The sequence below is a fragment of the Pelophylax lessonae genome (assembly GCF_965119305.1).
Source record: "Pelophylax lessonae genome assembly, chromosome: 12".
Lineage (NCBI taxonomy): Eukaryota > Metazoa > Chordata > Amphibia > Anura > Ranidae > Pelophylax > Pelophylax lessonae.
This window is the reverse complement of record NC_138779.1, coordinates 919426-941727: the sequence shown is the minus strand read 5'-3', so window position 1 is coordinate 941727 and position 22302 is coordinate 919426. Positions and strand designations below refer to the sequence as shown.

The following is a 22302-nucleotide window of genomic DNA, read 5'->3' as shown; positions in this document are numbered from 1 at the left end:
ATAAAGGTGGGGGTATAAGGTGGGTGTATAAGGTGGGGGTATAAAGGTGGGGGTATAAAGGTGGGAGGTATAAGGTGGGGGTATAAAGGTGGGGGTATAAGGTGGGGGTATAAAGGTGGGGGTATAAAGGTGGGGGTATAAAGGTGGGGGTATAAAGGTGGGGGTATAAAGGTGGGGGTATAAAGGTGGGGGTATAAAGGTGGGGGTATAAAAGTGGGTATAAAGGTGGGGTATAAAGGTGGGGGTATAAAGGTGGGTGTATAAAGGTGGGGGTATAAAAGTGGGTGTATAAAGGTGGGGGTATAAAGGTGGGGGTATAAAGGTGGGGGTATAAAAGTGGGGGTATAAAGGTGGGGGTATAAAGGTGGGGGTATAAAGGTGGGGGTATAAAGGTGGGGGTATAAGGTGGGGGTATAAGGTGGGGGTATAAAGGTGGGGGTATAAAGGTGGGGGTATAAGGTGGGGGTATAAAGGTGGGGGTATAAAGGTGGGGGTATAAGGTGGGGGTATAAAGGTGGGGGTATAAAGGTGGGGGTATAAAGGTGGGGGTATAAAAGTGGGGGTATAAAGGTGGGGGTATAAAGGTGGGGGTATAAAGGTGGGTGTATAAAAGTGGGGGTATAAAGGTGGGGGTATAAAGGTGGGGGTATAAAGGTGGGGGTATAAAGGTGGGGGTATAAGGTGGGGGTATAAAGGTGGGGGTATAAAGGTGGGGTATAAAGGTGGGGGTATAAAAGTGGGGGTATAAAGGTGGGGGTATAAAGGTGGGGGTATAAAGGTGGGGGGTATAAGGTGGGGGTATAAAGGTGGGGGTATAAAGGTGGGGGTATAAAGGTGGGTGTATAAGGTGGGGGTATACAGGAGGTGTTATAAAGGTGGGGGTATAAAGGTGGGGGTATAAAGGTGGGGGTATAAAGGTGGGGGTTAAAGGTGGGGGTATAAAGGTGGGGGTATAACGGAGGGTGTTAAGGTGGGGTATAAAGGTGGGGGTATAAAGGAGGGGGTATAAAGGTGGGTGGTACACAGGTGGTGTTTACAGGTTGTTATAACCTGGGGGTATAAAGGTGGGGGTATAGGTGGGGGTATAAAGGTGGGGGTATAAAGGAGGGTGTATAAAGGTGGGGGTATAAAGGTGGGGGTATAAAGGTGGGGGTATAAGGTGGGGGTATAAAGGTGGGGGTATAAAGGTGGGGGTATAAAGGTGGGGGTATAAAGGTGGGGGTATAAAGGAGGGTGTATAAAGGTGGGGGTATAAAGGTGGGGGTATAAAGGTTGGGTGTATAAGGTGGGGGTATAAAGGTGGGGGTATAAGGTGGGGGTATAAAGGTGGGGGGTATAAAGGTGGGGGTATAAAGGTGGGTGTATAAGGTGGGGGTATAAAGGTGGGGGTATAAAGGTGGGGGTATAAAGGTGGGGGTATAAAGGTGGGGGTATAAAAAGTGGTGTATAAGGTGGGGGTATAAAGGTGGGGGTATAAAGGTGGGGGTATAAAGGTGGGTGTTATAAAGGTGGGGGTATAAAATTGGGTGTATAAAGGTGGGGGTATAAAGGTGGGGGTATAAAGGTGGGGGTATAAAGGTGGGGGTATAAGGTGGGGGTATAAAGGTGGGTGTATAAGGTGGGGGTATAAAGGTGGGGGTATAAAGGTGGGTGTATAAGGTGGGGGTATAAAGGTGGGGGTATAAGGTGGGGGTATAAAGGTGGGGGTATAAAGGTGGGGGTATAAAGGTGGGGGTATAAAGGTGGGTGTATAAAGGTGGGGGTATAAAATTGGGTGTATAAAGGTGGGGGTATAAAGGTGGGGGTATAAAAGTGGGGGTATAAAGGTGGGGGTATAAAGGTGGGGGTATAAAGGTGGGGGTATAAGGTGGGGGTATAAGGTGGGGGTATAAAGGTGGGGGTATAAAGGTGGGGGTATAAAGGTGGGGGTATAAAGGTGGGGGTAAAAGGTGGGGGTATAAAGGTGGGGGTATAAAGGTGGGTGGTATAAAGGTGGGGGTATAAATTGGGTGTATAAAGGTGGGGGTATAAAGGTGGGGTAAAAAGTGGGGGTATAAAGGTGGGGGTATAAAGGTGGGGGTATAAAGGTGGGGGTATAAGGTGGGGGTATAAGGTGGGGGTATAAAGGTGGGGTCTAAAGGTGGGGGTATAAGGTGGGGGTATAAAGGTGGGGGTATAAAGGTGGGGGTATAAGGTGGGGGTATAAAGGTGGGGGTATAAAGGTGGGGGTATAAAGGTGGGGGTATAAAGTGGGGGTATAAAGGTGGGGGTATAAAGGTGGGGGGTATAAAGGTGGGTGTATAAAAGTGGGGGTATAAAGGTGGGGTATAAAGGTGGGGGTATAAAGGTGGGGGTATAAAGGTGGGGGTATAAGGTGGGGGTATAAAGGTGAGGGTATAAAGGTGGGGGTATAAAAGTGGGGGGTATAAAGGTGGGGGTATAAAGGTGGGGGTATAAAGGTGGGGGTATAAAGGTGGGTGTATAAAGGTGGGTGTATAAAGGTGGGGGTATAAAGGTGGGTTTATAAAGGTGGGGGTATTAAGGTGGGGGTATAAAGGTGGGGGTATAAAGGTGGGGGTATAAAGGTGGGGGTTAAAAGGTGGGGGTATAAAGGAGGGTGTATAAAGGTGGGGGTATAAAGGTGGGGGTATAAAGGTGGGTGTATAAGGTGGGGGTATAAAGGTGGGGGTATAAAGGTGGGTATAAAGGTGGGGGTATAAGGTGGGGTATAAAGGTGGGGGTATAAAGGAGGGTGTATAAAGGTGGGGGTATAAAGGTGGGGGTATAAAGGTGGGGGTATAAGGTGGGGGTATAAAGGTGGGGGTATAAAGGTGGGGGTATAAAAGGTGGGGGTATAAAGGTTGGGGGTATAAAGGAGGGTGTATAAAGGTGGGGGTATAAAGGTGGGGGTAATAAAGGTGGGTGTATAAGGTGGGGGTATAAAGGTGGGGGTATAAGGTGGGGGTATAAAGGTGGGGGTATAAAGGTGGGGGTATAAAGGTGGGTGTATAAGGTGGGGGTATAAAGGTGGGGGTATAAAGGTGGGTGTATAAGGTGGGGGTATAAAGGTGGGGGTATAAAGGTGGGGGTATAAAGGTGGGGGTATAAAGGTGGGGGTATAAAAGTGGTGTATAAAGGTGGGGGTATAAAGGTGGGGGTATAAAGGTGGGGGTATAAAGGTGGGTGTATAAAGGTGGGGGTATAAAATTGGGTGTATAAAGGTGGGGGTATAAAGGTGGGGGTATAAACGTGGGGGTATAAAGGTGGGGGTATAAAAGTGGTGTATAAGGTGGGGGTATAAGGTGGGGGTATAAAGGTGGGGGTATAAAGGTGGGTGTATAAAGGTGGGGGTATAAAAATTGGGTGTATAAAGGTGGGGGTATAAAGGTGGGGGTATAAAGGTGGGGGTATAAAGGTGGGGGTATAAAGGTGGGGGTATAAGGTGGGGGTATAAGGTGGGGGTATAAAGGTGGGGGTATAAAGGTGGGGGTATAAGGTGGGGGTATAAAGGTGGGGGTATAAAGGTGGGGGTATAAGGTGGGGGTATAAGGTGGGGGTATAAGGTGGGGGTATAAAGGTGGGGGTATAAGGTGGGGGTATAAAGGTGGGGGTATAAAGGTGGGGGTATAAAGGTGGGGGTATAAAGGTGGGGGTATAAGGTGGGGGTATAAAGGTGGGGGTTATAAAGGTGGGGGTATAAGGTGGGGGTATAAAGGTGGGGGTATAAAGGTGGGGGTATAAAGGTGGGGGTATAAAGGTGGGGGTATAAAGGTGGGGGTATAAAGGTGGGGGTATAAAGGTGGGTGTATAAAAGTGGGGGTATAAAGGTGGGGGTATAAAGGTGGGGGTATAAAAGTGGTGTATAAGGTGGGGGTATAAAGGTGGGGGTATAAAGGTGGGGGTATAAAGGTGGGGGTATAAAGGTGGGGGTATAAAGGTGGGGGTATAAAGGTGGGGGTATAAAAGTGGTGTATAAGGTGGGGGTATAAAGGTGGGGGTATAAAGGTGGGGGTATAAAGGTGGGGGTATAAAATTGGGTGTATAAAGGTGGGGGTATAAAGGTGGGGGTATAAAGGTGGGGGTATAAAGGTGGGGGTATAAAGGTGGGGGTATAAGGTGGGGGTATAAGGTGGGGGTATAAAGGTGGGGGTATAAAGGTGGGGGTATAAGGTGGGGGTATAAAGGTGGGGGTATAAAGGTGGGGGTATAAGGTGGGGGTATAAGGTGGGGGTATAAAGGTGGGGGTATAAAGGTGGGGGTATAAGGTGGGGGTATAAAGGTGGGGGTATAAAGGTGGGGGTATAAAGGTGGGGGTATAAAGGTGGGGGTATAAGGTGGGGGTATAAAGGTGGGGGTATAAAGGTGGGGGTATAAGGTGGGGGTATAAAGGTGGGGGTATAAAGGTGGGGGTATAAAGGTGGGGGTATAAAGGTGGGGGTATAAAGGTGGGGGTATAAAGGTGGGGGTATAAAGGTGGGTGTATAAAGTGGGGGTATAAAGGTGGGGGTATAAAGGTGGGTGTATAAAAGTGGGGGTATAAAGGTGGGGGTATAAAGGTGGGGGTATAAAGGTGGGGGTATAAGGTGGGGGTATAAAGGTGGGGGTATAAAGGTGGGGGTATAAAGGTGGGGGTATAAAGGTGGGGGTATAAGGTGGGGGTATAAAGGTGGGGGTATAAAGGTGGGGGTATAAGGTGGGGGTATAAAGGTGGGGGTATAAAGGTGGGGGTATAAAGGTGGGGGTATAAAGGTGGGGGTATAAAGGTGGGGGTATAAAGGTGGGGGTATAAAGGTGGGTGTATAAAAGTGGGGGTATAAAGGTGGGGGTATAAAGGTGGGTGTATAAAAGTGGGGGTATAAAGGTGGGGGTATAAAGGTGGGGGTATAAAGGTGGGGGTATAAGGTGGGGGTATAAAGGTGGGGGTATAAAAGTTGGTGGTGAAGTAACCAACGTTTGGATCCATGAACAGTCAGAGGAAGAGATATCACCCCTCCCCCCTCCCAGCACACAATGGCCGGGTCTCCAAACTTGGGCCCAAAGCTTTAATCAGCGATCGCATCGTTACAGCAAACGTTTCGGGGCCACCCAGGACCCTTCATCAGGCTGTGACAAAGTGTGATACAAAGTATGTAAAGGACCGTCCACCAATCAGTGGGGACTCGGGGGAGGTCATTCTTTGCTCACTGATTGGTGGACGGTTGTTTAAATACTTTGTCACAGCCTGATGAAGGGGTCCGACTCCTGGGTGACTCTGAAACGTTTTCTGTCACAATGTGATCTCTGAATAAAGCTTTGGACCCACTTTTGAAGACCCATAGGGTGCTGGTGGTGACATCTCCTGCACTTCCCCCACCCTCCAGGTCAGGGTTCGGGGCATCAAACCATTCAAATCAAAAGGAGAAACAAATCCGCCTCATAGTGAGCTAATAAAAACTTAAACATTTATTACAAACTCCATGCACTCACATTACCCATAATACATCAGCATAGAAATGATGACAAAACGCATTGGGCGGAGCTTCGGCGTGTGACGTCATCACGTATGAGGGCCGCAGCCATCATGCTTATTTTAAACTTTTCTATGCTTTCTTCAGAGGTGTGAGATGAATGTATTTCTCTGGGGTGAGTATTGAGGGGCACGCAGTATAAAAATGAATGAAGTGCAAAGGTCAAACCAAATGAATGAACAATGGAAGCAGATGAAGAGAACGCATGTGGAAAGTGCCCCCCTCCCCCTTCCATTTCCCGGCAGAATCTTTGGGTGTGACTCACAATGACATACAATGAGGAGACAATTCCAGGTTTGACCATTTGGATGAAGCCCTTATATGAGTCTCCTAATTGTATCTCACTATGAGGAATCTTCTGAAACCCTTCTTCAGTAAGACTTCCATCTGACCTATTCCTTGTCCTGGCTGCCCTCCAATACCAACCCCAGAGTTTTACCATCCACTAATGCCTCGTCTCCACTGAGCAGAACGGTTCGGGTCGGTACAGTTTGGAAGGATTAGAATGGTCCGGCCTATTCAGGTGAGCGTTTCCACTGCAAGTCGGGCCACCAGGGACCATGTGGGGTTTCCACCAGATGCCTTTTGACGTGAGCATTGAGGTTTTCCTGTCCGCCAATCAGTGAAATGTATTGTGTGACGCCAGTAGCTCCGCCCTAACCGTACCGTACCATTTCCTATGGCCCTACATCTGAAGGAGGACCAGGAATGGTGCGGTTTGGTTCGGTTGTATGGGCCACTTTCATAATGGAAACACCCAAAATACCGAACCGAACCGACCCGAACGGATCCGCTCAGTGGAAACGAGGCATAAGTGTTCACCTGAGACCAGAACAAGGTCCATCCACCTGCACTGTCCATCATCCTCTGTGCAGGAGGACTGAATTCTATGATATTCCAATAATATCCCCACCTCCATCACTATCACACCCACCAATCAGCTGTCAGATAAATCTCTTTGTGATATTTCCATTTTCCTAAAGAAAACCACCAAGCCACCCATGGACACGTATAAGAAGGACTTGGAGTGACGCGTTTCTATCAGATTTTAGGTTCACCAATAGAGTTACCGTCTTTATTTCTTCTTTGGTCGCTCATCCTTCATTTGATTGGAGTGAGTGCCATTTAATGAGCTGCTGAGGGCCCCCCAGGGGTAGACAGCCACGGGGCCCCGAGTTTATTACATTTATTTGGCCATCCCTGATGCTGGACAATCAACTTTTCTCTCGGTAAATCATTATTGATATTGTGATTGGTGGTGTATTTGGGGATTTATGCTTTAGGGCCAAAAAGTCTGGATACAGGTTGTAGTATTTCTGGGGGGGGGGGAGCTGCATCCTCTAACACCCCCAAAACACAACTTCTAGGTTTTAAGGTGATTGGTATCCCAAAAATTATATTTATAGTATCCACTATATAGGACACTTCCACAACGTATGCAGTAAGTAACCTTGGGGGTGATCAGGGGTACCCCTTCTGTGCCCCTGGAAGTAACCTTGGGGATGGTCGGGGGTACCCCTTCTGTGCCCCTGGAAGTAACCTCGGGGGTGATCGGGGGTACCCCTGGAAGTAACCTCGGGGGTGATCAAGGGTACCCCTTCTGTGCCCCTGGATGTAACCTTGGGGGTGATCGGGGGTACCCCTTCTGTGCCCCTCGAAGTAACCCTGGGGGTCATCGGGGATACCCCTGGAAGTAACCTCAGGGGTGATCAAGGGTACCCCTTCTGTGCCCCTGGATGTAACCTCAGGGGTAATCGGGGGTACCCCTTCTGTGCCCCTGGAAGTAACCTCGGGGGTGATCGGGGGTACCCCTGGAAGTAACCTCGGGGGTGATCAAGGGTACCCCTTCTGTGCCCCTGGATGTAACCTTGGGGGTGATCGGGGGTACCCCTTCTGTGCCCCTCGAAGTAACCCTGGGGGTCATCGGGGATACCCCTGGAAGTAACCTCAGGGGTGATCAAGGGTACCCCTTCTGTGCCCCTGGATGTAACCTCAGGGGTAATCGGGGGTACCCCTTCTGTGCCCCTGGAAGTAACCTCGGGGGTGATTGGGGGTACCTCTGGAAGTAACCTTTAGGGTGATCGGGGGTACCCCTTCGGTGCTCCTGGATGTAACCTCGGGGGCGAACGGGGGTACCCCTTCTGTGCCCCTGGAAGTAACCTCAGGGGTGATCGGGGGTACCCCTGGAAGTAACCTGGGGGGTGATCGGGGGTACCCCTTCTGTGCCCCTGGAAGTAACCTTGGGGTGAATGGGGTACCCCTTCTGTGCCCCTGGAAGTAACCTCGGGGGTGATCGGGGGTACCCCTTCTGTGCCCCTGGAAGTAACCTTGGGGGTGATCGGGGGTACCCCTTCTGTGCCCCTAGAAGTAACCTCGGGGGTGATCGGGGGTACCCCTTCTGAGCCCCTGGAAGTAACCTCGGGGATGATCGGGGGTACCCCTGGAAGTAACCTTGGGGGCGAACGTGGGTACCCCTTATGTGCCCCTGGAATAATTGTTGTGGGGTGCAGTACGCCATATGAGTTATAGAGGTAAAATGTTATGTAATAGAATACACAATTTGGAAATAAGTCCCTTTTCTTATCATGTTCTGGACTGACATTCTGATTGGAGGATCATCTGTCAGAGATAAGTTTTGGGTTTTGGCTTGAATAGTCAAGTTCAGGGCCATTTTACCAAATGGGCCACTTGTCTGGGGGGGCCCCACCTGCCCAGCGACCCAGCCCCAGCCAAGTATTAGTCCTGATTCCTGTGTATATCCCGCCACCAAACTTAGCCCTGCGCTGCTGTCAGGCCACTTGGGCCCTGGAGGGGGAGCCCAGAACTGCAGGAATGTCCTCCTCCACAGGCGCACACCGGACAGTCGAGTCTGACTCCCGTCCTTGTGTGTGGTCACCGGACCCAGACGCCCAACTTGGAATTCGTCATTATCCCGGCACTGCTGTCATGGAGAGGCGCCCACAGCAGCAGGAGTGCCGCCTGCTTCTAAGGTCCACCAGGAGACAGGCACACACCAGGACAGCCGCAGGGCAAGCTACAAAGGGGGGGGGCACTGCTGGAGGAGCCTCAAGTGGAAGCCAGCATGGCAGAAAGGAAAGAAGGCCAGAAGGGGGAGGTACTAACTTTGTTTCGTGTAAAAAATAATATTTTCTTGTGGGTGATTGTGTAGGCGGAGCCTCAGTGCTCTGCGTTGCCCGGGGGCCTATAATGCTCCGAAGATGGCGCTGGGCTGGCCAAGGCATGCTTTAGATGCAGATATTGATAAAAAATATTGAATATTGATCTGGTATTCCAGGTATAATAATTGGAACGTCTATGACATGGGTGTCCAACCTATTGGCTTCTCTGGGCCACATTGAGTGTAGAGAAATTTTCTTGGGCCGAATATAAAATATATACTATAGTTAAGGTAATAAAATGCCGCTGCGCCCTTCCCGTGCCGCCACGCCCCCCGCACTATCTTAACACAACTAGAGGATGATGAAATGAAATGGAATCAGTATACAGAGGTTCCCTTCTTCTGAGAGATAATAAAGGAACACTCAGTGGTGGTAGGAGTCAGAAACACTGCACAGGCTCCCCTCCCCCCCTCCCCTCTGAGGCAGCCTCTGCCTACCGTTAGTTGGCAGCTGCTGTGGCCGTGCCCCCGACTTCCTTCCTCCCCAGCAAAAAAAAATTGTCAGGGGGCAGTGCCTGAGGTTTCCGGGCCACAGGTTGGACATGCCTGGTCTATGACATTATTACCTAGGTGAGGAGTCGGGGTGAAGCACACATTTCCTCTCCTGGGAATTCTTCGCTCCGGTTGGTCTAAGCCAGGATTGCTGTACATAGAGGAGCCAATGATATAAGGAAACAAATACTGTCTGATTGGTAATCAACCCTCAATATTACTGCAATCAGCACTTTTACCCCCCCCCTCCCCCCGCCCTCAGTGGAAGCTCGAGGTTAAAGAGGAAGTAACCCCTCCTCTGTAACTTGTACCTATAGATGATCCTATGATAAGACTTACCTATAGATGATCCTATGATAAGACTTACCTATAGATGATCCTATGATAAGACTTACCTATAGATGATCCTATGATAAGACTTACCTATAGATGATCCTATGATAAGACTTACCTATAGATGATCCTATGATAAGGCCCCCCCTATAGGTGATCCTATGATAAGACTTACCTATAGATGATCCTATGATAAGGCTTACCTATAGATGATCCTATGATAAGACTTACCTATAGATGATCCTATGATAAGACTTACCTATAGATGATCCTATGATAAGACTTACCTATAGATGATCCTATGATAAGACTTACCTATAGATGATCCTATGATAAGCCTTACCTACAGGTGATCCTATGATAAGACATACCTATAGGTGATCCTATGATAAGACTTACCTATAGATGATCCTATGATAAGGCTTTCCTATAGATGATCCTATGATAAGGCTTACCTATAGGTGATCCTATGATAAGGCTTACCTATAGGTGATCCTATGATAAGCCTTACCTACAGGTGATCCTATGATAAGACTTACCTATAGGTGATCCTATGATAAGCCTTACCTATAGATGATCCTATGATAAGACTTACCTATAGATGATCCTATGATAAGGCTTACCTATAGGTGATCCTATGATAAGACTTACCTATAGATGATCCTATGATAAGACTCCCCTATAGATGATCCTATGATAAGACTCCCCTATAGATGATCCTATGATAAGACTTACCTATAGATGATCCTATGATAAGACTTACCTATAGATGATCCTATGATAAGACTTACCTATAGATGATCCTATGATAAGACTCCCCTATAGATGATCCTATGATAAGCCTTACCTATAGGTGATCCTATGATAAGACTTACCTATAGATGATCCTATGATAAGGCTTACCTATAGGTGATCCTATGATAAGACTTACCTATAGATGATCCTATGATAAGACTCCCCTATAGATGATCCTATGATAAGACTCCCCTATAGATGATCCTATGATAAGACTTACCTATAGATGATCCTATGATAAGACTTACCTATAGATGATCCTATGATAAGACTTACCTATAGATGATCCTATGATAAGACTCCCCTATAGATGATCCTATGATAAGCCTTACCTATAGATGATCCTATGATAAGACTTACCTATAGATGATCCTATGATAAGACTTACCTATAGATGATCCTATGATAAGACTTACCTATAGATGATCCTATGATAAGACTTACCTATAGATGATCCTATGATAAGACTTACCTATAGATGATCCTATGATAAGGCTTACCTATAGATGATCCTATGATAAGACTTACCTATAGATGATCCTATGATAAGACTCCCCTATAGATGATCCTATGATAAGACTTACCTATAGGTGATCCTATGATAAGACTTACCTATAGATGATCCTATGATAAGCCTTACCTATAGATGATCCTATGATAAGACTTACCTATAGATGATCCTATGATAAGGCCCCCCCTATAGATGATCCTATGATAAGCCTTACCTATAGATGATCCTATGATAAGACTTACCTATAGATGATCCTATGATAAGACTTACCTATAGATGATCCTATGATAAGACTTACCTATAGATGATCCTATGATAAGACTTACCTATAGATGATCCTATGATAAGCCTTACCTATAGATGATCCTATGATAAGACTTACCTATAGATGATCCTATGATAAGACTTACCTATAGGTGATCCTATGATAAGACTTACCTATAGGTGATCCTATGATAAGACTTACCTATAGATGATCCTATGATAAGACTTACCTATAGGTGATCCTATGATAAGACTTACCTATAGATGATCCTATGATAAGACTCCCCTATAGATGATCCTATGATAAGACTCCCCTATAGATGATCCTATGATAAGCCTTACCTATAGATGATCCTATGATAAGGCTTACCTATAGATGATCCTATGATAAGCCTTACCTATAGATGATCCTATGATAAGGCTTACCTATAGGTGATCCTATGATAAGACTCCCCCCTATAGATGATCCTATGATAAGACTTACCTATAGATGATCCTATGATAAGACTTACCTATAGATGATCCTATGATAAGACTTACCTATAGATGATCCTATGATAAGGCCCCCCCTATAGATGATCCTATGATAAGACTTACCTATAGATGATCCTATGATAAGACTTACCTATAGATGATCCTATGATAAGACTTACCTATAGATGATCCTATGATAAGACTTACCTATAGATGATCCTATGATAAGACTTACCTATAGATGATCCTATGATAAGGCCCCCCCCTATAGATGATCCTATGATAAGACTCCCCTATAGATGATCCTATGATAAGACTTACCTATAGGTGATCCTATGATAAGACTTACCTATAGATGATCCTATGATAAGGCTTACCTATAGATGATCCTATGATAAGGCCCCCCCTATAGGTGATCCTATGATAAGACTTACCTATAGATGATCCTATGATAAGGCTTACCTATAGATGATCCTATGATAAGGCCCCCCCTATAGATGATCCTATGATAAGACTTACCTATAGATGATCCTATGATAAGGCCCCCCCTATAGATGATCCTATGATAAGACTTACCTATAGATGATCCTATGATAAGACTTACCTATAGATGATCCTATGATAAGACTTACCTATAGATGATCCTATGATAAGACTTACCTATAGATGATCCTATGATAAGACTTACCTATAGATGATCCTATGATAAGTCCCCCCCTATAGATGATCCTATGATAAGACTCCCCTATAGATGATCCTATGATAAGACTTACCTATAGGTGATCCTATGATAAGACTTACCTATAGATGATCCTATGATAAGGCCCCCCCTATAGGTGATCCTATGATAAGACTTACCTATAGGTGATCCTATGATAAGGCTTACCTATAGGTGATCCTATGATAAGGCTTACCTATAGATGATCCTATGATAAGACTTACCTATAGGTGATCCTATGATAAGACTTACCTATAGATGATCCTATGATAAGACTTACCTATAGATGATCCTATGATAAGACTTACCTATAGGTGATCCTATGATAAGGCTTACCTATAGATGATCCTATGATAAGACTTACCTATAGGTGATCCTATGATAAGACTTACCTATAGATGATCCTATGATAAGACTTACCTATAGATGATCCTATGATAAGGCCCCCCTATAGGTACTGTAAATATCTCCTAAACATGTACCGTTTAGGAGATATTTACCTTACATGCATCCAGTGACGTCACTGGAGCATGCGCTCTGTAGGAACGGCCGCTGGTGCCGTTCCTTCAGAGCCCCGTGCCGTGACCATCGGCCAATCAGATGGCCGGATGCCGCGATCCCGGAAGACGGGCGACTGGACATGTCCAGTCGCCCGTCATACAGGTAAGCGGGCGGCATGGCGGGGGCTCGTTCTAAGGTAAGTATTTCATAATGAGCTAGTATGCGATGTATACTAGCTCATTATGTGTTTCTCTTTCAGGTTGCAAAAAGAAAAAACATTTTATTGGGGTTTACAACCTCTTAGTTTTTCATTTTTGTTAAGTAACATTGTTCATACGGGAGATAGAGAGATCCAAAATAACATTGTTTATAAACATTGATCAGACAGGAGATAGAGAGATACAAAGTAACATTGTTTATAAACATTGATCAGACAGGAGATGGAGAGATACAAAGTATTTAAAAAATGTTGGCCCAGCTGCATTTTCTGCTGTGTATCGCTATGCACACTGAAGAAACGGAGTACAATAACCCCCAGCATTGGTGTCAGTGGATGCAGTAATAACCCCCAGCATTGGTGTCAGTGGATGCAGTAATAACCCCCAGCATTGGTATCAGTGGATGCAGCAATAACCCCCAGCATTGGTGTCAGTGGACGCATTAATAACCCCCAGCATTGATATCAGTGGATGCAGTAATAACCCCCCAGCATTGGTATCAGTGGATGCAGTAATAACCCCCAGCATTGGTGTCAGTGGATGCAGTAATAACCCCCAGCATTGGTGTCAGTGGATGGAGTAATAACCCCCAGCATTGGTATCAGTGGATGCAGTAATAACCCCCAGCATTGGTATCAGTGGATGCAGTAATAACCCCCAGCATTGGTATCAGTGGATGGAGTAATAACCCCCAGCATTGGTGTCAGTGGATGCAGTAATAACCCCCAGCATTGATATCAGTGCATGCAGTAATAACCCCCAGCATTGGTATCAGTGGATGGAGTAATAACCCCCAGCATTGGTATTAGTGGATGGAGTAATAACTACCATCACTGGTATCAGTGGATGGAGTAATAACCCCCAGCATTGGTGTCAGTGGATGCAGTAATAACCCCCAGCATTGATATCAGTGGATGGAGTAATAACCCCCAGCATTGGTGTCAGTGGATGCAGTAATAACCCTCAGCATTGATATCAGTGGATGCAGTAATAACCCCCAGCATTGGTGTCAGTGGATGCAGTAATAACCCCCAGCATTGATATCAGTGTATGCAGTAATAACCCCCAGCATTGGTTTTAGTGGATGCAGTAATAACCCCCAGCATTGGTGTCAGTGGATGCAGTAATAAACCCCAGCATTGGTATCAGTGGATGGAGTAATAACCCCCAGCATTGGTATTAGTGGATGGAGTAATAACCCCCAGCATTGGTATTAGTGGATGGAGTAATAACCCCCAGCATTGGTATTAGTGGATGGAGTAATAACTGCCAGCATTGGTATCAGTGGGTGGAGTAATAACCCCCAGCATTGGTGTCAGTGGATGCAGTAATAACCCCCAGCATTGATATCAGTGGATGGAGTAATAACCCCCAGCATTGGTATTAGTGGATGGAGTAATAACCCCCAGCATTGGTATTAGTGGATGGAGTAATAACCCCCAGCATTGGTATTAGTGGATGGAGTAATAACTGCCATCACTGGTATCAGTGGATGGAGTAATAACCCCCAGCATTGGTGTCAGTGGATGCAGTAATAACCCCCAGCATTGATATCAGTGGATGGAGTAATAACCCCCAGCATTGGTATTAGTGGATGGAGTAATAACTGCCATCACTGGTATCAGTGGATGGAGTAATAACCCCCAGCATTGGTGTCAGTGGATGCAGTAATAACCCCCAGCATTGGTATTAGTGGATGGAGTAATAACCCCCAGCATTGGTGTCAGTGGATGCAGTAATAACCCCCAGCATTGATATCAGTGGATGGAGTAATAACCCCCAGCATTGGTATTAGTGGATGGAGTAATAACCCCCAGCATTGGTATTAGTGGATGGAGTAATAACCCCCAGCATTGGTATTAGTGGATGGAGTAATAACTGCCATCACTGGTATCAGTGGATGGAGTAATAACCCCCAGCATTGGTGTCAGTGGATGCAGTAATAACCCCCAGCATTGATATCAGTGGATGGAGTAATAACCCCCAGCATTGGTATTAGTGGATGGAGTAATAACTGCCATCACTGGTATCAGTGGATGGAGTAATAACCCCCAGCATTGATATCAGTGGATGGAGTAATAACCCCCAGCATTGGTATCAGTGGATGCAGTAATAACCCCCAGCATTGGTATTAGTGGATGGAGTAATAACCCCCAGCATTGGTGTCAGTGGATGCAGTAATAACCCCCAGCATTGGTGTCAGTGGATGGAGTAATAACCCCCAGCATTGATATCAGTGGATGCAGTAATAACCCCCAGCATTGATATCAGTGGATGCAGTAATAACCCCCAGCATTGGTATTAGTGGATGGAGTAATAACCCCCAGCATTGGTATTAGTGGATGGAGTAATAACCCCCAGCATTGGTATTAGTGGATGGAGTAATAACTGCCATCACTGGTATCAGTGGATGGAGTAATAACCCCCAGCATTGGTGTCAGTGGATGCAGTAATAACCCCCAGCATTGATATCAGTGGATGGAGTAATAACCCCCAGCATTGGTATTAGTGGATGGAGTAATAACTGCCATCACTGGTATCAGTGGATGGAGTAATAACCCCCAGCATTGATATCAGTGGATGGAGTAATAACCCCCAGCATTGGTATCAGTGGATGCAGTAATAACCCCCAGCATTGGTATTAGTGGATGGAGTAATAACCCCCAGCATTGGTGTCAGTGGATGCAGTAATAACCCCCAGCATTGGTGTCAGTGGATGGAGTAATAACCCCCAGCATTGATATCAGTGGATGCAGTAATAACCCCCAGCATTGATATCAGTGGATGCAGTAATAACCCCCAGCATTGGTGTCAGTGGATGCAGTAATAACCCCCAGCATTGGTATCAGTGGATGGAGTAATAACCCCCAGCATTGATATCAGTGGATGCAGTAATAACCCCCAGCATTGATATCAGTGGATGCAGTAATAACCCCCAGCATTGGTGTCAGTGGATGCAGTAATAACCCCCAGCATTGGTGTCAGTGGATGCAGTAATAACCCCCAGCATTGGTGTCAGTGGATGGAGTAATAACCCCCAGCATTGATATCAGTGGATGCAGTAATAACCCCCAGCATTGATATCAGTGGATGCAGTAATAACCCCCAGCATTGGTGTCAGTGGATGCAGTAATAACCCCCAGCATTGGTATCAGTGGATGGAGTAATAACCCCCAGCATTGGTGTCAGTGGATGCAGTAATAACCCTCAGCATTGATATCAGTGGATGCAGTAATAACCCCCAGCATTGGTGTCAGTGGATGCAGTAATAACCCCCAGCATTGATATCAGTGCATGCAGTAATAACCCCCAGCATTGGTATCAGTGGATGGAGTAATAACCCCCAGCATTGGTATTAGTGGATGGAGTAATAACTACCATCACTGGTATCAGTGGATGGAGTAATAACCCCCAGCATTGGTGTCAGTGGATGCAGTAATAACCCCCAGCATTGATATCAGTGGATGGAGTAATAACCCCCAGCATTGGTGTCAGTGGATGCAGTAATAACCCCCAGCATTGGTGTCAGTGGATGCAGTAATAACCCTCAGCATTGATATCAGTGGATGCAGTAATAACCCCCAGCATTGGTGTCAGTGGATGCAGTAATAACCCCCAGCATTGATATCAGTGCATGCAGTAATAACCCCCAGCATTGGTTTTAGTGGATGCAGTAATAACCCCCAGCATTGGTGTCAGTGGATGCAGTAATAAGCCCCAGCATTGGTATCAGTGGATGGAGTAATAACCCCCAGCATTGGTATTAGTGGATGGAGTAATAACTGCCATCACTGGTATCAGTGGATGGAGTAATAACCCCCAGCATTGGTGTCAGTGGATGCAGTAATAACCCCCAGCATTGATATCAGTGGATGGAGTAATAACCCCCAGCATTGGTATTAGTGGATGGAGTAATAACTGCCATCACTGGTATCAGTGGATGGAGTAATAACCCCCAGCATTGGTGTCAGTGGATGCAGTAATAACCCCCAGCATTGGTATTAGTGGATGGAGTAATAACCCCCAGCATTGGTGTCAGTGGATGCAGTAATAACCCCCAGCATTGATATCAGTGGATGGAGTAATAACCCCCAGCATTGGTATTAGTGGATGGAGTAATAACCCCCAGCATTGGTATTAGTGGATGGAGTAATAACCCCCAGCATTGGTATTAGTGGATGGAGTAATAACTGCCATCACTGGTATCAGTGGATGGAGTAATAACCCCCAGCATTGGTGTCAGTGGATGCAGTAATAACCCCCAGCATTGATATCAGTGGATGGAGTAATAACCCCCAGCATTGGTATTAGTGGATGGAGTAATAACTGCCATCACTGGTATCAGTGGATGGAGTAATAACCCCCAGCATTGATATCAGTGGATGGAGTAATAACCCCCAGCATTGGTATCAGTGGATGCAGTAATAACCCCCAGCATTGGTATTAGTGGATGGAGTAATAACCCCCAGCATTGGTGTCAGTGGATGCAGTAATAACCCCCAGCATTGGTGTCAGTGGATGGAGTAATAACCCCCAGCATTGATATCAGTGGATGCAGTAATAACCCCCAGCATTGATATCAGTGGATGCAGTAATAACCCCCAGCATTGGTGTCAGTGGATGCAGTAATAACCCCCAGCATTGGTATCAGTGGATGGAGTAATAACCCCCAGCATTGATATCAGTGGATGCAGTAATAACCCCCAGCATTGATATCAGTGGATGCAGTAATAACCCCCAGCATTGGTGTCAGTGGATGCAGTAATAACCCCCAGCATTGGTGTCAGTGGATGCAGTAATAACCCCCAGCATTGGTGTCAGTGGATGGAGTAATAACCCCCAGCATTGATATCAGTGGATGCAGTAATAACCCCCAGCATTGATATCAGTGGATGCAGTAATAACCCCCAGCATTGGTGTCAGTGGATGCAGTAATAACCCCCAGCATTGGTATCAGTGGATGGAGTAATAACCCCCAGCATTGGTGTCAGTGGATGCAGTAATAACCCTCAGCATTGATATCAGTGGATGCAGTAATAACCCCCAGCATTGGTGTCAGTGGATGCAGTAATAACCCCCAGCATTGATATCAGTGCATGCAGTAATAACCCCCAGCATTGGTATCAGTGGATGGAGTAATAACCCCCAGCATTGGTATTAGTGGATGGAGTAATAACTACCATCACTGGTATCAGTGGATGGAGTAATAACCCCCAGCATTGGTGTCAGTGGATGCAGTAATAACCCCCAGCATTGATATCAGTGGATGGAGTAATAACCCCCAGCATTGGTGTCAGTGGATGCAGTAATAACCCCCAGCATTGGTGTCAGTGGATGCAGTAATAACCCCCAGCATTGATATCAGTGCATGCAGTAATAACCCCCAGCATTGGTTTTAGTGGATGCAGTAATAACCCCCAGCATTGGTGTCAGTGGATGCAGTAATAAGCCCCAGCATTGGTATCAGTGGATGCAGTAATAACCCCCAGCATTGATATCAGTGGATGGAGTAATAACCCCCAGCATTGATATCAGTGGATGGAGTAATAACCCCCAGCATTGATATCAGTGGATGGAGTAATAACCCCCAGCATTGATATCAGTGGATGGAGTAATAACCCCAGAGGCGGCTCTCTAATTAGGCGGGTAAGGCGGCCGCCGAAGGCCTCGCACTTAAAGGGGCCTCGCATCCTTCCCAATAATTTTTTTTTTTTTTATGATGAGATCATGAATTACTACTATGCCAGGTCACCGGCGGCGGCGGCCGCATCCACAAGACTGACTCCGCAACATTGCCGGCGTTAGCTAGACTCGCTGTACAGCATGATTACTCCAGCCAGGCCCCGCACGGCACTCACATCGGTTTCTTCTGGGCTGCTGGCTGTCTCCGCCTCTTGCTCCTCCATTCGACCAATCATGGTCCTGGATAGCGCTGACGTCACGACGTGATGTCACGCAACTCCTCCCCTGCATTCTCCCGGGCGGCTTCGGTACCATGAGGAGAAGAAGAGAAGAGCAGATCAACAAGACAATAGAAAGGTAAGGACTGGAGCTGGAGGACAGTGAGTGACTGACCACAAAACAACAAGTCCTGTCCAAGAGGCAGCCAGCTTGCCGCCAGAAGTGACGACTGAGTCCTGAATATTAAGTACATACCATTCCTTGAAAAGTCTGTTTATTAATATGGGATGGGAAACACTCTATTCAATTGAAAAAATGAGATAAAAAAATAATAAAGTGCTCAGTGCTTCTGCAGCTGCTTCATGCTTCTTATGACAACCAAATGGTATGGTTTCTTTATATAAGTATTTTATATCCAGGCAGTGCATCCACTCAGTACTCCCCTATGGAGATCTCCTTTTTTATACCCATGGGGGGAGCTATGTAAGAGGCACTGTGACCCAAGGACTCGAGAGCCATGTTTATGCCACGGTCTTATCTTCAGCAGAAGTTCTGCGAGTCCTTGGGTCACGGTGCCTCTTACATAGCTTCCCCCCATGGGTATAAAAAAGGAGATCTCCATAGTGAGGTACCTTCCAGTTATTTTATTCAAAGATCAGCTTCCCCTCTGCCCTAGCAAATGGGTGCGTGCGCTCCTGCAAAGCGACATCTGGGCACATCATTTTGCGGGAATCTGCCAACCTGCAGTATATGTTTTGGTTGCTGGTCAGCAAGTGGTAAAAGATAGGGGGGAAAAGAGAAACCCCGTCTGATATATTTTATTTTTACACACACACACAGAGTTTGGTCAAAAATATGGTACACTTCATGAATCGCAGGTGTCAAAATGACGACATGTTTTGCATTCAAAGCAGAAGTGATGTAACAGGGGACGGTAGGTGGCATCACATATACTCCAAATATACAAAGAATACTGGACACACCAAACTGGATTAACCACTTTACCACCGGAGGATTTTGCTGTCTTACGTCCAGGCCACTTTTTGCGATTCGGCACTGTACGAATTTAACTGACAATTGCGCGGTCATGCAACGCCGTACCCAAACGAAATTTACGTCCTTTTTTCCCATAAACAGAGCTTTCTTTTGGTGGTATTTGATCACCTCTGCGCTTTTCATTTTTTGCAATATTAATTAAAAAATGCGACAATTTTGAAAAAATAACAATATTTTTATACTTTGACAGTTAAAAAATATCCAATATATTACATTTTTGTCATATATTTAGGCCAAAATGTATTTAGCTCCATTTCTTTTGCTATTTCGGCACTGCATTACTTTAACTGGCTATTGCAGCTCTTGCAGTTGCAGCGCTATACTCAAATACAATATATCACACTAATAGAGCTTTTCTTCTGGTGTTAAAAATGTGTTAATCCAATGAAAAAAAAATAGAATGTCTTCATTAAATTGGGCCAAAATGTATTCTGCTACATGTTTTTGATTACAAAAAAAATCCCAATAAGTGTAGATTGATTGGTTTGTATGAAAGTTATCACGTCTACAAACTATGATATATACACTGTTCAAAAAAAAATAAAGGAACACTTTTTTAATCAGAGTATAACAATCAAGTCAATTAAACTCCTGGGATATTTATCTGGTCAGTAAAATGGCAGAGGGGGTTGTTTATTAGTTTCAGCTGCTTTGGTGTTCATGAAATTAACAACAGGGGCACTAGATGGGCAACAGTTGACCTCCAAAACAGGAATGGTTTTACAGGTGGAGGACACTGAATTTTTTCCCCCTTCTCATCTTTTCTGACTGTTTGTCACTAGTTTTACATTTGGCTGGGGTCAGTGTCACTACTGGTAGCATGAGGCCATACCTGGGCCCTATAGAGCAGGGATCCTCTAACTATGGCCCTCCAGCTGTTGCGGAACAACACATCCCATGAGGCATTGCAAAACTCTGACATTCGCAGACATGAAAAGGCATGATGGGAATTGTAGTTTCTGAACAACTGGAGGGCCATATTTTGAAGACCCCTGCTATAGAGGTTGCACAGGCAGTCCAACTCCTCCAGGATGGCTCATCAATATGTCTCATTGCCACAAGGTTTGCTGTGTCTCCCAGCACAGTCTCAGGAGCATGGAGGAGATTCCAGGAGACCGGCAGTTACTCTAGGAGAGCTGGACAGAGCCATAGAAGGTCCTTAACCCATCAGCAGGATTGGTATCGGCTCCTTTATGCAAGGAGGAACAGGATAAAAACTGCCAGAGCCCTACAAAATCACCTCCAGCAGGACACTGATGTCAATGTCTGACTAAACAATCAGAAACAGACTTTAGGATGGTGGATATATTATTTTTATTATATTTTATTATAATATATATTCATATATTGTTAATATATTAATATAACACAGGGCTCGACTAGAATTAGCGACCTGGCGCCTGGGGTTTTATCGCGCAAGGGGGGCCTCATATTTTAATTTCGCCTAAGGCCTCAAAAAGTCTAGAGCCGCCTCTGAATAACCCCCAGCATTGGTATCTGAGCTCATTGGGACCTTCAATGCTGCAGAAATGTTTCTGTACCCTTCCCCCGATCTGTGCCTCCATACAATCCTGTCTCCGAGCTCTACAGACAATTCCTTGGACTTCATGGCTTGGTTTGTGCTCTGACATGCACTGTTACCTGTGGGACCTTATATAGACAGGTGTGTGCCTTCCCAAATCATCTCCAATCACCTGAATTTACCACAGGTGGACTCCAATCAAGTTGTAGAAACATCTCAAGGATGATCAGTGGAAACAGGATGGACCTGAGCCCAATTCTGAGTGTCATGGCAAAGGGTGTGAATACTTATGTACATGGCAAAGGGTGTGAATACTTATGTACATGGTAAAGGGTGTGAATACTTATGTACATGGCAAAGGGTGTGAATACTTATGTACATGGGATTTATTACGAGTTTTATTTTTAATAAATTTGCAAAGATTTCACACAAACTTCTCTCACGTTGTCATTATGGGGGAGGGGTTTGTAGAATTTGGAGGAAAATAATGAATGGAATCCATGTTGGAATAAGGCTGTAATATAAAATGTGGAAGAAGTGAAGCGCTGTGAGAACTTTCCGGATGCTCTGTATCGTCCTATCAGATTCAAGCATTGTTCAGGCAGTCTCAGGTGCGGGAAGTGAGAATCGTGGCGATTCCTCCATCCAGGCTGTGTTGTGTAGATGGAGGAATCGGAGACGATGATAAAAATGAGGACATTTCTGCACTCCTCCCAAATTTCAGAGATGGGAACAAGGGACACCTATTAGGCATAGGACACACCCCCTGCCACGCCCCCATAAAGGAAAATTGTCCCAAAAAAAGATTAGTTATCCCCACAAGTGATTTTTT

At 45.8% G+C, this 22302-nt stretch overlaps 1 protein-coding gene across 1 annotated transcript in view; it reads right to left on the bottom strand.

Moving 5' to 3' along the window:
* Positions 1–22302, bottom strand: part of CFAP107 (cilia and flagella associated protein 107) — a 498422-nt gene that overhangs the window by 461180 nt on the left and 14940 nt on the right. The gene's annotated exons all lie outside the window — the stretch shown is intronic.